We start from the raw sequence: 15,776 nt of genomic DNA, 5'->3' as shown, positions 1-15,776 counted from the left end.
TGGGAGAAGAGGGTTGCATTGACAATCCAACACAATGGACAGCACATTGAACACATTTTATAAGTGGTCAGAAACTTGTAAATAACTCATGAAAGAATAAAGTTACGTTAAAACCAAGCACACCATTGTTTTTCTTGTGAAATTCCCAATACATTTGACGTGTCACATGACCCTCTTCCTATTGAAAAAACAAAAGTTGGATTCAAAATGGCCGACTTCAAAATGGCCGCCATGGTCACCACCCATCTTGAAAAGTTTCCCCCCTCACATATACTAATGTGCCACAAACAGGAAGTTAATATTACCAACAATTCCCATTTTATTAAGGTGTATCCATATAAATGGCCCACCCTGTAGATCACTCCCGCAGTGTTACAGTGAATGTAACTCCTGATAGGAAAGGTTTCTGAATGTGTTGAGTCGTGAAAATTCTTGACCATGCATGAAAACCTACAGGTTTTGCAGGGATGACACCCACATTTTGCAAAACCTGTGTATTTCAACCAAGTTGGTGGTGTTTGTTGATGCGCTGAGATATACATGGATGGAGACAGCACAGTGCCTAAAGTACAAGGTCTCCTGGACACTATCCTGCATCCATCCTTTAGTGTCATCCTCATATAGAATTGGTGTCATCCTCATATAGAATTGGGAGGCATCTTTCAATAATATTTTTTATCATGGGGAACTGACGGCTGTATGTCAGCACAAGAGTGGGTTTTGGATCCTTCTTTGGTTTGGTGCGAAGTCTGTTGGCCACGACATCCGTATGTGCTGTATCCCCACAAATATTATTTTTATTTTTACTTTCTTTATCAAAATTTGTGGTGCAATCAGATGCTATACCCAACAAAGTCAGCCTCAGTTTGTTTTTGGCAATATTCATCCCTCTAGACAGCATCCACTTTGGATAACCTTTGGCTGCTAGACGTGTCCAGATAGTTTTGCATTCATCATCAAATGCAGTATCAGTGCTACAATTCCTGCGGGCACATATGAACTCCCCCACCGGTATTCCTTTAATTGTATGGGAAGGATGGTGACTATTTGCTTTAAAGGATTGTGGTTCTTGATATTTCCTTCCTATACGTTGTGGTATTGATTTGGGATCCCTGTCAATTTTAGATTTAAAAAAATTGATCATCTCACTGTGTTGTGTATGAACGAATCTCAAATTGTAGGGGTTCATATTCACATATGTCAGGAAGTCTGGTATGGCAGATACATCACCGCCCATATGATGAGCAGGTCATCAATGTATCTACCATACCAGACCACATGGCAAGAGAAGGGGTTATTCACAGAAAATATATACCTCTCCTCCCAATAGGCCATGGTGAGATTGGCCAGGGAAGGGGAGAATTTGGCTCCCATGGACACTCCCGCAACTTGAACGTAAAAGACTCTATCAAATAAAAAATAATTATGTTTTAATAAATATTATGTGATCTCCAAAATATAATCAATAAACATATTTGAATGCTTGCTGTATTTATGCAGATACTCAAGAGCTAAAAGCGCAATAGCATGGGGAATGGATGGATACAAGGATGCAACATCCATGGTCAACCATGTTTAGTTTTCACATTATCTTCTATTGTACATACATCTGAGGACATCAGATGTATCTTTGATATATCCAGGGATGCGTTTGGCCAACGGTTGCAGCATTGTATCCAACCATTCACCCATTCTCTCTGTCAAATAGCCAATATCCGATACTATAGGTCGTAATGGTGGTGGATGGATACCTTTGTGGACCTTGGGGAGAACATGTATGATAGGGGTGACTGGAAATTCAACATTCAAAAAACATGTAGTTTACAGTTTCTTATATTCGGGTAAGGGATCATGTCGTAGGATCCCATAAGTGGTGCCGTCAGACAAGACCTCCAACATAAGTTGGTGATAGTATGTCCTGTCTAGCACCAACCACTGAGCCCCCTTGTCTGACATCTTGACTATCAACTCCTTATTATTCTCCAATTCTTTTAGGGCAAGTTGTTGTTTTTTAGTTAAATTGTGTTTATATTTTTACTTGGTCAAACCCAGATTAGATATTAGTGACAGCTCCTTCTCTACCACTTCCTGGAATGTGTCCATACCTGGTGTGCAGAATGTTATGGGATAGTATTTTTTGTTGGTTATATTAACATGTTGTTTATCCGTTATATTGGACTCATGCTGGTCAATTATTTTCTGAGACCCATGTCCCTCCCTCTGAAGATCCTCAAGACACAGTAGAGATTGTTGTTCTCTAAATGTTAGTTCAGTATACATGTTGCTAACTGGTATATCCCTATTCGTGTCGGGGTCCCCAGAGGGTGGAGATGAGACAGAAAAAAACCTTTTTAATGTCAGGTTTCTTATAAACTTGTCAATATGTAAAATAGTGGAAAACGGGTCAAAGTTAGTGGAGGGCACAAAATTCATACCTAAAGACAGCACATTGCATTGATCCTTTGTCAAACTGTATTTAGATAGGTTAATAACATCTAATATTTGCAGTCCATTAGGGAGATCTTCTATTTGTTGTGCATTATCCTTGCCATTATATGTTTTTTTTTTTTTGTTGTTGTGCTTCCGACCCCCTCTTCTGTGTCGTTTTTTGACGGTTCCATTCTGCCTTTCTTGTTTTTCTTAAAATAAGAGGTTCTGATGGGGTTAATATTAACAACTTGTGCTCCTCGTCCGCCGTCACCTGCTGATTCACCTGAATCGTATGACATAGCGGATGTCTCCACATCGGAGTTACTAAAACTAACTCTGCGAGGTTAGTCCAGTTTTGATGATGGTTTCTTGTTGTTGTTGTTCATTTTACTGTGTCTGGTACCTGCATACTTTTTCTTTAGGATGGATTTAGGGGTGTTGTAGGGATTATCCTGTCTTCCCCACTTGGTTGTTATTATAATCGTAAAGATCCCTTTGAAATTTTTTATGTTTCATTTAGATAATATTATCTTCCATTTGTTTTATCGAGACCATGATCTCTTGTTCTTTCACAGAGAAATCGGATACAGATTCGTATTTTTCCAAGGAGACTTTGAATGAATTGATCTCCTTTTGTATAGTGGTCAGTCTCTCGCTTTCATATTCTATTATTAGAATAGGGACATTAGCTGAAATGAGCAGTCCGTTAGTGATTTATTCCACTTGGTTACGAATTCTTCCGAAAATATTGTGGTCGGATTTTTTTTAATCCTCAGACCTCGTGGTATCATCTGTTTTTCCACATATTTGATCAGAGTTGTATGGTCCCACCAGATTTTGGTTTCATGAGTGAGTAATTTATCTAGTTCCTGCATTAGTCCTTTCATATTATACTCCTCACTTATGTTCAATTCTTGAGCTGAAAAGACTTGATCTGCCTTAGATCTGCGGTCTGAACAGGTTGTAAAGGCCATGTTTGAATGGGTATCAAGTGGAGGGGTGTTCACACTGGTCTGTTTTGGTTATAGTACACGGTATTGGCACATATTGTATATGAAATTCACAGACAGGAAGGTAAGCATGGAGGCATGGTTATTTTAAAGTAGAAATAGTAAGTTGTCCAGCTCACCCAATTTCATCCTGTGATTCAGTGCGCGGAGCAGACCCAAGCCAGTCCAGACATCATAACATGTAGAAAAATGGAGGCTCCAGCACTCGTGGTCAAGTTTTGTCAATCCCGGTCTTTATTGCACCAAATTGTATATACAAGTACAGTGGCACCCCTCTTCACTCCCCCAGAATAACGTGTTTGAAAGGCCCCTTTCACATGGGAGAGTTTTCCGTGCGGGTGCGATGCGTGCGGTGAACGTATTGCACCCGCACTGAATCCTGACCCATTCATTTCTATGGGGCTGTGCACATGAGCAGTGATTTTCACGCATCACTTGTGCATTGAGTGAAAATCGCAGCATGCTCTATATTGTCCGATTTTCACGCGACGCAGGCCCCATAGAAGTGAATGGGAAGTGTGAAAATTGCATAGCATCCGCAAGCAAGTACGGATGCGATGCAATTTTCACGCAAGGTTGCTAGGAGACGATCGGGATGGAGACCTGATCATTATTATTTTCCCTTATAACATGGTTATAAGGGAAAATAATAGCATTCTGAATACAGAATGCATAGTAAAACAGCGCTAGAGGGGTTAAAAAAAAATCCTGTCTCCTCTGCTGCTGAACAGGACCTGGGGTGAGCTGCTGCATTAAATAGAGGTTAAGGACCTGTGATGACGTCACTCCGGTCATCACATGGTCTTTTACCATGGTGAATCACCATGGTAAAAGATCATGTGACGTACCATGTGATGACCGGAGTGACGTCATCAAAGGTCCTTAACCTCTATTTAATGCAGCAGCTCACCCCAGGTCCTGTTCAGCAGCAGAGGAGACACAAGGAGATGCCCGGCTTCGCGATCAAGTGGACTAAGGTGAGTTAAAATTTTTTTACATTTTTTTTTTAACCCCTCTAGTGCTGTTTTACTATGCATTCTGTATTCAGAATGCTATTATTTTCCCTTATAGCCATGTTATAAGGGAAAATAATACAATCTTCAGAACATCAATCCCAAGCCCGAACTTCTGTGAAGAAGTTCGGGTTTGGGTACCAAACATGCGTGATTTTTCTCACGCGAGTGCAACGCATGACAATGTTTTGCACTCGTGCGGAAAAATTGCACATTTTCCCGCAACACACCCGCCTCTTATCCGGGCAAAAAAACTGACGCCCGTGTGAAAGAGGCCAAACAGTTCAGTTCTTAGTCATAATCCACTGTGTCAAGTTTGGGTTTATGTAGGATAGACTTCCATCAGCCCCAGGAAAGGGGGAGGAGGGGAGCGCAATCCCACAATCAACCACACAGCAGACACCTGTTCAAACATAGTAAAAAGTATACACCCATGTGAAATAAAGTGGTTTAAAACCATTAAAATAAGTTCTCATGGATCGGTTTAGAAAGATTAATGATATGGCTGAAAATAATGAGACACAAGAAAAAATTTAGTTAATACATTGTGTAAAAATATATATAATCAGCCATTTTTCTCATCAGTATATTGCAACAGGTTGCACTATAGGGATTTGATCCGTGAAGCTGTCATGTGCAGACATAGTTGTACAGTTCTCCCTGTTTCATTAGCAGATTTTCATCATGTGAGACCATGTCACTAAGGCCTCATGCACACGACAGTTTTTTTTCACGGTCCGCAAAAACGGGGTCCGTGGGTCCGTGATCCGTGACCGTTTTTTCGTCCGTGGGTCTTCCTTGATTTTTGGAGGATCCACGGACATGAAAAAAAAGTCGTTTTGGTGTCCGCCTGGCCGTGCGGAGCCAAACGGATCCGTCCTGAATTACAATGCAAGTCAATGGGGATGGATCCGTCCCCATTGACTTTCAATGTAAAGTCTGGAGTTCTTTTATACCATCGGATTGGAGTTTTCTCCAATCCGATGGTATATTTTAACTTGAAGCGTCCCCATCACCATGGGAACGCCTCTATGTTAGAATATACTGTCGGATATGAGCTACTTCGTGAACCTCAGATCCGACAGTATATTCTAACACAGAGGCGTTCCCATGGTGATGGGGACGCTTCAGGTTAGAATACACTACAAACTTTGTACAAGACTGCCCCCTGCTGCCTGGCAGCACCCGATCTCTTACTGGGGGATATGATAGCACAATTAACCCCTTTAGGTGCGGCACCTAAAGGGGTTAATTGTACTATCATATTCCCCTGTAAGAGATCAGGGCTGCCAGGCAGCAGGGGGCAGCCCCCCCCCCTCCCCAGTTTGAATATCGTTGGTGGCACAGTGTGCCCCCACCATCGCCCCCCCCTCCCTCCCTCTATTGTATTAAATCGTTGGTGGCACAGTGTGCCAACCACCATCGGCCCCCCTCCCTCCCTCTATTGTATTAAATCGTTGGTGGCACAGTGTGCCAACCACCATCGGCCCCCCTCCCTCCCTCTATTGTATTAAATCGTTGGTGGCACAGTGTGCCAACCACCATCGGCCCCCCCTCCCTCCCTCTATTGTATTAAATCATTGGTGGCACAGTGTGCCAACCACCATCGCCCCCCCCCTCCCTCTATTGTATTAAATCGTTGGTGGCACAGTGTGCCAACCACCATCGCCCCCCCTCCCTCTATAGCAGTAACATTGGTGGCAGTGTGCGGTCTCAACAGTAGAAGATTCATACTTACCTGCTTGCTGCTGCGATGTCTGTGTCCGGCCGGGAGCTCCTCCTACTGGTAAGTGAAAGGTCTGTGTGGCGCATTGCTAAAGAACTGTCACTTACCAGTAGGAGGAGCTCCCAGCCGTTCACAGACATCGCAGCAGCAAGCAGGTAAGTATGAATCTTCTACTGTTGAGACCGCACACTGCCACCAATGTTACTGCTATAGAGGGAGGGGGGGCGATGGTGGTTGGCACACTGTGCCACCAACGATTTAATACAATAGAGGGAGGGAGGGGGGCCGATGGTGGTTGGCACACTGTGCCACCAACGATTTAATACAATAGAGGGAGGGAGGGGGGGGCGATGGTGGGGGCACACTGTGCCACCAACGATATTCAAACTGGGGAGGGGGGGGGTCTGCCCCCTGCTGCCTGGCAGCCCTGATCTCTTACAGGGGAATATGATAGTACAATTAACCCCTTTAGGTGCCGCACCTGAAGGGGTTAATTGTGCTATCATATCCCCCTGTAAGAGATCGGGTGCTGCCAGGCAGCAGGGGGCAGTCTTGTACAAAGTTTGCAGTGTATTCTAAGTAGAAGCGTCCCCATCACCATGGGAACGCTTCTGTGTTAGAATATAATGTCGGAAATGAGTTTTCACGAAGTGAAAACTTAGATCAGAAAAAGCTTTTATGCAGACGGATCTTCGGATCCGTCTGTATGAAAGCAACCTACGGCCACGGACACGGATGCCAATCTTGTGTGCATCCGTGTTCTTTCACGGACCCATTGACTTGAATGGGTCCGTGAACCGTTATCCGTCAAAAAAATAGGACAGGTCATATTTTTTTGACGGACAGGATACACGGATCACGGCCTCGGCTGCAAAACGGTGCATTTTCCGATTTTTCCACGGACCCATTGAAAGTCAATGGGTCTGCGAAAAAAAACGGAAAACGGCACAACGGCCACGGATGCACACAACGGTCGTGTGCATGAGGCCTAAATCGCATGGTGAGAATACAGCCTGAGGGAACAAAACTCATACGAGCTTGATCCCTGATCCCATGTGGGTGCAGACATAGTTGTACAGTTCTTCCTGTTTCATTAGCAGATTTTCATCATGTAAAAACCATGTCAGAAAATCGCATGGTGAGAATACAGCATGAGGGAACAAAACTCGTACGAGCTTGATCCCTAATCCCATATGGGTACAATCATAGTTGTACAGTTCTTCCTTTTTCATTAGCAGATTTTCATCATGGGAGATTGTCAGTAAATCGCATGGCGAGAATGCAGCCTGGGGGAACAAAAACCTATACGTGCACATAGTTCTATCCAATTTTTTTTACTATGTTCCAATATAATATATACTCAATCATACAGATCCATGGATCCTGGTATAAACACAATATGACATGACAATACAGAAAAAAAAAGATTAAAGGTCATGATTGTTATTCTTATATAAATAAATATGTAGACCTTTTCAGTATAAATACATTAATTCTATCTTAATGTTCAGACCCCCTGGATATCTGGTGTTCAGTTTCCAGATCCAAAAGGCTTCACGTGACAGGATTTTCTGTTTAATATCACTTTTTGGAACCAATACCCTCTCAAAAGCAAATGTACAAAAACTGTTAACACTGCGGTTGTGTACATTGATAAAATGATTTGCCGCATTCGATATTCCGGTGGCTGTAGGATTGGAGATGTAATTCAGATGCTCCCGCAATCTCTCTTTGAATTTCCGACTTGTGCTACCCACGTACATTAAATTACATGAGGAACATAAAATAATATAGATCACTCCTGCAGTGTTACATTTAGGCCTCATGCACACGACCGTTGAGTGCACCGGTGGCCGTTGTTCCGTTTTCCGTGATTTTCTGCGGACCCATTGACTTTCAATGGGTCCGTTGAAAACTCGGAAAATGCACCGTTTGTCATCCGCCTCCGTGATCCGTGTATCCTGTCCGTCAAAAAAATAAGACCTGTCCTATTTTTTTGACGGACAACGGTTCACGGACCCATTCAAGTCAATGGGGCCGTGAAAGAACACGGATGCACACAAGATTGGCATCCGCGTCCGTGATCCGTGGCCATAGGTTACTTTCATACAGACGGATCCGAAGATCCGTCTGCATAAAAGCTTTTTCAGAGCTGAGTTTTCACTTTGTGAAAACTCGGACCCGACAGTATATTCTAACACAGAGGCGTTCCCATGGTGATGGGGACGCTTCTAGTTAGAATATACTACGAACTGTGTACATGACTGCCCCCTGCTGCCTGGCAGCACCCGATCTCTTACAGGGGGCCGTGATCAGCACAATTAACCCCTCAGGTGCCGCACCTGAAGGGGTTAATTGTGCGTATCATAGCCCCCTGTAAGAGATCAGGGGCTGCCAGGCAGCAGGGGGCAGACCCCCTCCCTCCTCAGTTTGAATATCATTGGTGGCCAGTGTGCGGCCCCCCCCCGGCCCCCCCTCCCCCCTCTATTGTATTATCATTGGTGGCCAGTGTGCGCCCCCCCTCGGCCCCACCCCTCCCTCCCTCTATTGCATTAATATCATTGGTGGCACAGTGTGCGGCCCCCTCCCTCCTTCTATTGTATTATCATTGGTGGCACAGTGTGCGGCCCCCCCTCGGACCCCCCAACTCCCCCCCCCCCCTCCGATCATTGGTGGCAGCAGAGAGTTCTCCGATCAGAGTCCCAGTTTAATCGCTGGGGCTCCGATCGGTAACCATGGCAACCATGACACTACTGCAGTCCTTGTTGCCATGGTTACTTAGCAATATTAGAAGCATCATACTTACCTGTTGGCTGCTGCACTGTCTGTGACCAGCCGGGAACTCCTCCTACTGGTAAGTGACAGACCATTAAGCAATGTGCTGCACAGACCTGTCACTTACCAGTAGGAAGAGCTCCCGGCCGGTCACAGACAGCGCAGCAGGTAAGTATGATGATTCTAATATTGCTAAGTAACCATGGCAACCAGGACTGCAGTAGCGTCTTGGTTGCTATGGTTACCGATCGGAGCCCCAGTGATTAAACTGGGACTCCAATCGGAACTCTCCGCTGGCACCAATAATCGTGGCACATTGTGCCACTAATGATATCAATACAATAGAGGGAGGGGGGGGCTGGGGGGAAGCCGCACACTGTACCACCATTGATATTAATACAATAGAGGGAGGGAGGGAAGGCCGGGGGGGCTGCACACTGTGCCACCAATGATATTAATACAATAGAGGGAGGGAGGGGGGAGAGGGGAGGCCGCACACTGTGCTACCAATGATATTAATACAATAGAGGGAGGGGGGGCGGCGCACACTGTGCCACCAATGATATTAACCACTTCAGCCCCGCTAGGTGAAACCCCCTTCATGACCAGAGCACTTTTTACACTTCGGCACTACACTACTTTCACCGTTTATCGCTCGGTCATGCAACTTACCATACAAATGAATTTTACCTCCTTTTCTTCTCACTAATAGAGCTTTCATTTGGTGGTATTTCATTGCTGCTGGCATTTTTACTTTTTTTGTTATTAATCAAAATGTAACGATTTTTTTGCAAAAAAATTACATTTTTCACTTTCAGCTGTAAAATTTTGCAAAAAAAACGACATCCATATATAAATTTTTCACCAAATTTATTGTTCTACATGTCTTTGATAAAAAAAAAATGTTTGGGCAAAAAAAAAATGGTTTGGGTAAAAGTTATAGCATTTACAAACTATGGTACAAAAATATGAATTTCCGCTTTTTGAAACAGCTCTGACTTTCTGAGCACCTGTCATGATTCCTGAGGTTCTACAATGCCCAAACAGTAGAAAACCCCCACAAATGACCCCATTTCGGAAAGTAGACACCCTAAGGTATTCGCTGATGGGCATAGTGAGTTCATATAACTTTTTATTTTTTGTCACAAGTTAGCGGAAAATGATGATGATTTTATTTATTTATTTTTTCTTGCAAAGTCTCATATTCCACTAACTTGCGACAAAAAAATAAAAAATTCTAGGAACTCACCATGCCCCTCACAGAATACCTTGGGGTGTCTTCTTTCCAAAATGGGGTCACTTGTGGGGTAGTTATACTGCCCTGGCAATTTAGGGGCCCAAATGTGTGAGAAGAACTTTGCAATCAAAATGTGTAAAAAATGACCGGTGAAATCCAAAAGGTACACTTTGGAATATGTGCCCCTTTGCCCACCTTGGCAGCAAGAAAGTGTGACACATCTGGTATCGCCGTACTCAGGAGAAGTTGGGGAATGTGTTTTGGGGTGTCATTTTACATATACCCATGCTGGGTGAGAAAAATATCTTGGTCAAATGCCAACTTTGTATAAAAAAATGGGAAAAGTTGTCTTTTGCCAAGATATTCCTCTCATCCAGCATGGGTATATGTAAAATGACACCCCAAAACACATTCCCCAACTTCTCCTGAGTACGGCGATACCAGATGTGTCACACTTTTTTGCAGCCAAGGTGGGCAAAGGGGCACATATTCCAAAGTGCACCTTTCAGATTTTGCAGGCCATTTTTTACACATTTTGATTGCAAGGTACTTCTTACACATTTGGGCCCCGAAATTGCCAGGGCAGTATAACTACGCCACAAGTGACCCCATTTTGGAAAGAAGACACCCCAAGGTATTCCGTGAGGGGCATGGCGAGTTCCTAGAATTTTTTATTTTTTGTCACAAGTTAGCGGAAAATTATGATTTTTTTTTCTCTTTTTTCCTTACAAAGTCTCATATTCCACTAACTTGCGACAAAAAATAAAAAATTCTAGGAACTCGCCATGCCCCTCACGGAATACCTTGGGGTGTCTTCTTTTCAAAATGGGGTCACTTGTGGCGTAGTTATACTGCCCTGGCAATTTAGGGGCCCAAATGTGTGAGAAGTACTTGGCAATCAAAATCTGTAAAAAATGACCGGTGAAATCCGAAAGGTGCACTTTGGAATATGTGCCCCTTTGCCCACCTTGGCTGCAAAAAAGTGTCACACATCTGGTATCGCCGTACTCAAGAGAAGTTGGGGAATGTGTTTTGGGTGTCATTTTACATATAACCATGCTGGGTGAGAGAAATATCTTGGCAAAAGACAACTTTTCCCATTTTTTTATACAAAGTTGGCATTTGACCAAGATATTTTTCTCACCCAGCATGGGTATATGTAAAATGACACCCCAAAACACATTGCCCAACTTCTCCTGAGTACGGCGATACCAGATGTGTCACACTTTTTTGCTGCCAAGGTGGGCAAAGGGGCACATATTCCAAAGTGCACCTTTCGGATTTTGCAGGGCATTTTTTACACATTTTGATTGCAAAGTTCTTCTCACACATTTGGGCCCCTAAATTGCCAGGGCAGTATAACTACGCCACAAGTGACCCCATTTTGGAAAGAAGACACCCCAAGGTATTCCATGAGGGGCATGGCGAGTTCCTCGAATTTTTTATTTTTTGTCGCAAGTTAGTGGAATATGAGACTTTGTAAGGAAAAAAGAAAAAAAATGAAAAATCATCAATTTCCGCTAACTTGTGACAAAAAATAAAAAATTCTAGGAACTCGCCGTGCCCCTCACGGAATACCCATTTTTTTATACAAAGTTGGCATTTGACCAAGATATTTTTCTCACCCAGCATGGGTATATGTAAAATGACACCCCAAAACACATTCCCCAACTTCTCCTGAGTACGGCGATACCACATGTGTGACACTTTTTTGCAGCCTAGATGCGCAAAGGGGCCCAAATTCCGTTTAGGAGGGCATTTTTAGACATTTGGATCCCAGACTTCTTCTCACACTTTCGGGCCCCTAAAAAGCCAGGGCAGTATAAATACCCCACATGTGACCCCACTTTGGAAAGAAGACACCCCAAGGTATTCAATGAGGGGCATGGCGAGTTCCTAGAATTTTTTTTTTTTTTGCATAAGTTAGCGGATATTGATTTTTTTTTTTGATTTTTTTCTCACAAAGTCTCACTTTCCGCTAACTTAGGACAAAAATTTCAATCTTTCATGGACTCAATATGCCCCTCACGGAATACCTTGGGGTGTCTTCTTTCCGAAATGAGGTCACATGTGGGGTATTTATACTGCCCTGGCTTTTTAGGGGCCCTAAAGGGTGAGAAGAAGTCTGGAATATAAATGTCTAAAAATGTTTACGCATTTGGATTCCGTGAGGGGTATGGTGCGTCCATGTGAGATTTTATTTTTTGACACAAGTTAGTAGAATATGAGACTTTGTAAGAAAAAACTAAAACTAAAACAAACAAAAAATTTCCGCTAACTTGTGCCAAAAAAAATGTCTGAATGGAGCCTTACCGGGGGGGGGGGGGGGGTGATCAATGACAGGGGGGTGATCACCCATATAGACTCCCTGATCACCCCCCTGTCATTGATCACCCCCCTGTAAGGCTCCATTCAGACGTCCGTATAATTTTTACGGATCCATGGATCGGATCCGCAAAACACATGCGGACGTCTGAATGGAGCCTTACAGGGGGGTTATCAATGACAGGGGGTGATCAGGGTGATCACCCCCTGTCACTGATCACCCCCCCTGTAAGGCTCCATTCCGACATCCGCATGATTTTTTACGGATCCATGGATACATGGATCAGATCCACAAAACACATGCGGACGTCTGAATGGAGCCTTACAGGGGGGTTATCAATGACAGGGGGTGATCAGGGTGATCACCCCCTGTCACTGATCACCCCCCCTGTAAGGCTCCATTCCGACATCCGCATGATTTTTTACGGATCCATGGATACATGGATCGGATCCACAAAACACATGCGGACGTCTGAATGGAGCCTTACAGGGGGGTTATCAATGACAGGGGGTGATCAGGGTGATCACCCCCCTGTCACTGATCACCCCCCCTGTAAGGCTCCATTCAGACATCCGCATGATTTTTTACGGATACATGGATCGGATCCACAAAACACATGCGGACGACTGAATGGAGCCTTACAGGGGGGTTATCAATGACAGGGGGGTGATCAGGGAGTGTATATGGGTGATCACCCCCCCTGTCACTGATCACCCCCCCTGTAAGGCTCCATTCAGACATCCGCATGATTTTTACGGATCCATGGATAGGATCCACAAAACACATGCGGACGTCTGAATGGAGCCTTACAGGGGGGTGATCAATGACAGGGGGGTGATCAGGGAGTGTATATGGGTGATCACCCGCCTGTCATTGATCACCCCCTGTAAGGCTCCATTCAGACGTCCGCATGTGTTTTGCGGATCTGATCCATGTATCCATGGATCCGTAAAAATCATGCGGACGTCTGAATGGAGCCTTACAGGGGGGTGATCAATGACAGGGGGTGATCAGGGGGTGTATATGGGTGATCACCCGCCTGTCTTTGATCACCCCCCTGTAAGGCTCCATTCAGACGTCCGCATGATTTTTACGGATCCATGGATACATGGATCGGATCCACAAAACACATGCGGACGTCTGAATGGAGCCTTACAGGGGGGTGATCAATGACAGGGGGTGATCAGGGAGTGTATATGGGTGATCACCCGCCTGTCATTGATCACCCCCCTGTAAGGCTCCATTCAGACGTCCGTATGCTTTTTGCGGATCCGATCCATGTATCCGTGGATCCGTAAAAATCATACGGACGTCTGAACGGAGCCTGACGGGGGGTGATCAATGACAGGGCGGTGATCAATGACAGGGGGGTGATCAGGGAGTTTATATGGGGTGATCATGGGTGATCAGGGGTTTATAAGGGGTTAATAAGTGACCGGGGGGGTGTAGTGTAGTGTGGTGTTTGGTGCGACTGTACTGACCTACCTACAATGGTGGTCGATCCTACCTCTGGTGGTCGATCCTAACAAAAGGGACCACCAGAGGACCAGGTAGGAGGTATATTAGACGCTGTTATGAAAACAGCGTCTAATATACCTGTTAGGGGTTAAAAAATTCGGATCTCCAGCCTGCCAGCGGCGATCGCTCGCTGGCAGGCTGGAGATCCGAATTTTTTAACCCCTAACAGAGGACTCAGGTAGGTCAGTACAGTCGCACCAAACACCACACTACACTACACCCCCTCCCCCCGTCACTTATTAACCCCTTATAAACCCCTGATCACCCATGATCACCCCATATAAACTCCCTGATCACCCCCCTGTCATTGATCACCGCCCTGTCATTGATCACCCCCCTGTCAGGCTCCGTTCAGACGTCCGTATGATTTTTACGGATCCACGGATCCACTCGCTTACCTTCCGTTCCTGTGAGCGCGCGCGCGTTCACAGGAAATCTCGCGTCTCGCGAGATGACGCGTATATGCGTCCAGGAGGAGTAAAGCAACCACCTCCCGGATTCATATATGCGTACAGCGGTCGGGAGGTGGTTAATACAATGGAGGGAGGGGAAGCCCGGGGGGGCCGCACACTTGCCACCAATGATATTCAAACTGGGGAGGGAGGGAGGTTAAAGCGCGGCACCTGAGGGGTTAATTGTACTGATCATTGCCCCCTGTAAGAGATCGGGTGCTGCCAGGCAGCAGGGGGCAGTCATGTACACAGTTCGTAGTATATTCTAACTTGAAGCGTCCCCATCACCATGGGAATGCCTCTGGGTTAGAATATACTGTCGGATATGAGTTTTCACGATGTAACTCATATCCGACAGTATGTTCTAACATAGAGGCGTTCCCATGGTGATGGGGACGCTTCAAGTTAAAATATACCATCGGATTGGAGAAAACTCTGATCCGATGGTATAATAGGGACTCCTGACTTTACATTGAAAGTCAATGGGGGACGGATCCATTTGCAATTGCACCATATTGTGTCAATGTCAAACGGATCCGTCCTCATTGACTTGCATTGTAAGTCAGGACGGATCCGTTTGGCTCCGCACGGCTAGGCGGACACCAAAACGACTTTTTCCTTCATGTCCGTGGATCCTCCAAAAATCAAGGAAGACCCACGGAAGGAAAAACGGATACGGATCACAGAACTACGGATCCTGTTTTTGCGGACCGCAAAAAAAAACGGTCGTATGCATGAGGCCTTAATGTAACTCCTGATAGGAAAGGTTTCTGAATGTGTTGAGTCGGGAATATTCTTGACCATGCATAAAAAGCTACAGGTTTTGTAGGGATGACCCCCACATTTTGCAAAACCTGTGTATTTTAACCAAGTTGGTGGTGTTTGTTGATGCGCTGAGATATACATGGATAGAGACAGCACAGTGCCCAAAGTACTAGGTCTCCTGGAACTATCCTGCATCCATCCTTCAGGATATCACGCAGAGTGTCATCCTCATATAGAATTGGGAGGCATCTTTTAATAATATTTTTTATCATGGGGAACTGACGGCTGTATGTCAGCACAAGAGTGGGTTTTGGATCCTTCTTTTGTTTGGTGCGAAGTCTGTTGGCCACAGCATCCGTATGTGCTGTATCCCCACAAATATTATTTTTATTTTTACTTTCTTTATCAAAATTTGTGGTGCAAACAGATGCTATACCCAACAAAGTCAACCTCAGTTTGTTTTTGGCAATATTCAGCCCTCTAGACATCATCCACTTTGGATAACCTTTGGCTGCTAGACGTGT

This window comes from Bufo gargarizans, chromosome 6, assembly GCF_014858855.1.
Source record: "Bufo gargarizans isolate SCDJY-AF-19 chromosome 6, ASM1485885v1, whole genome shotgun sequence".
Classification (NCBI taxonomy): domain Eukaryota; kingdom Metazoa; phylum Chordata; class Amphibia; order Anura; family Bufonidae; genus Bufo; species Bufo gargarizans.
This window is presented reverse-complemented; position numbering follows the sequence as displayed.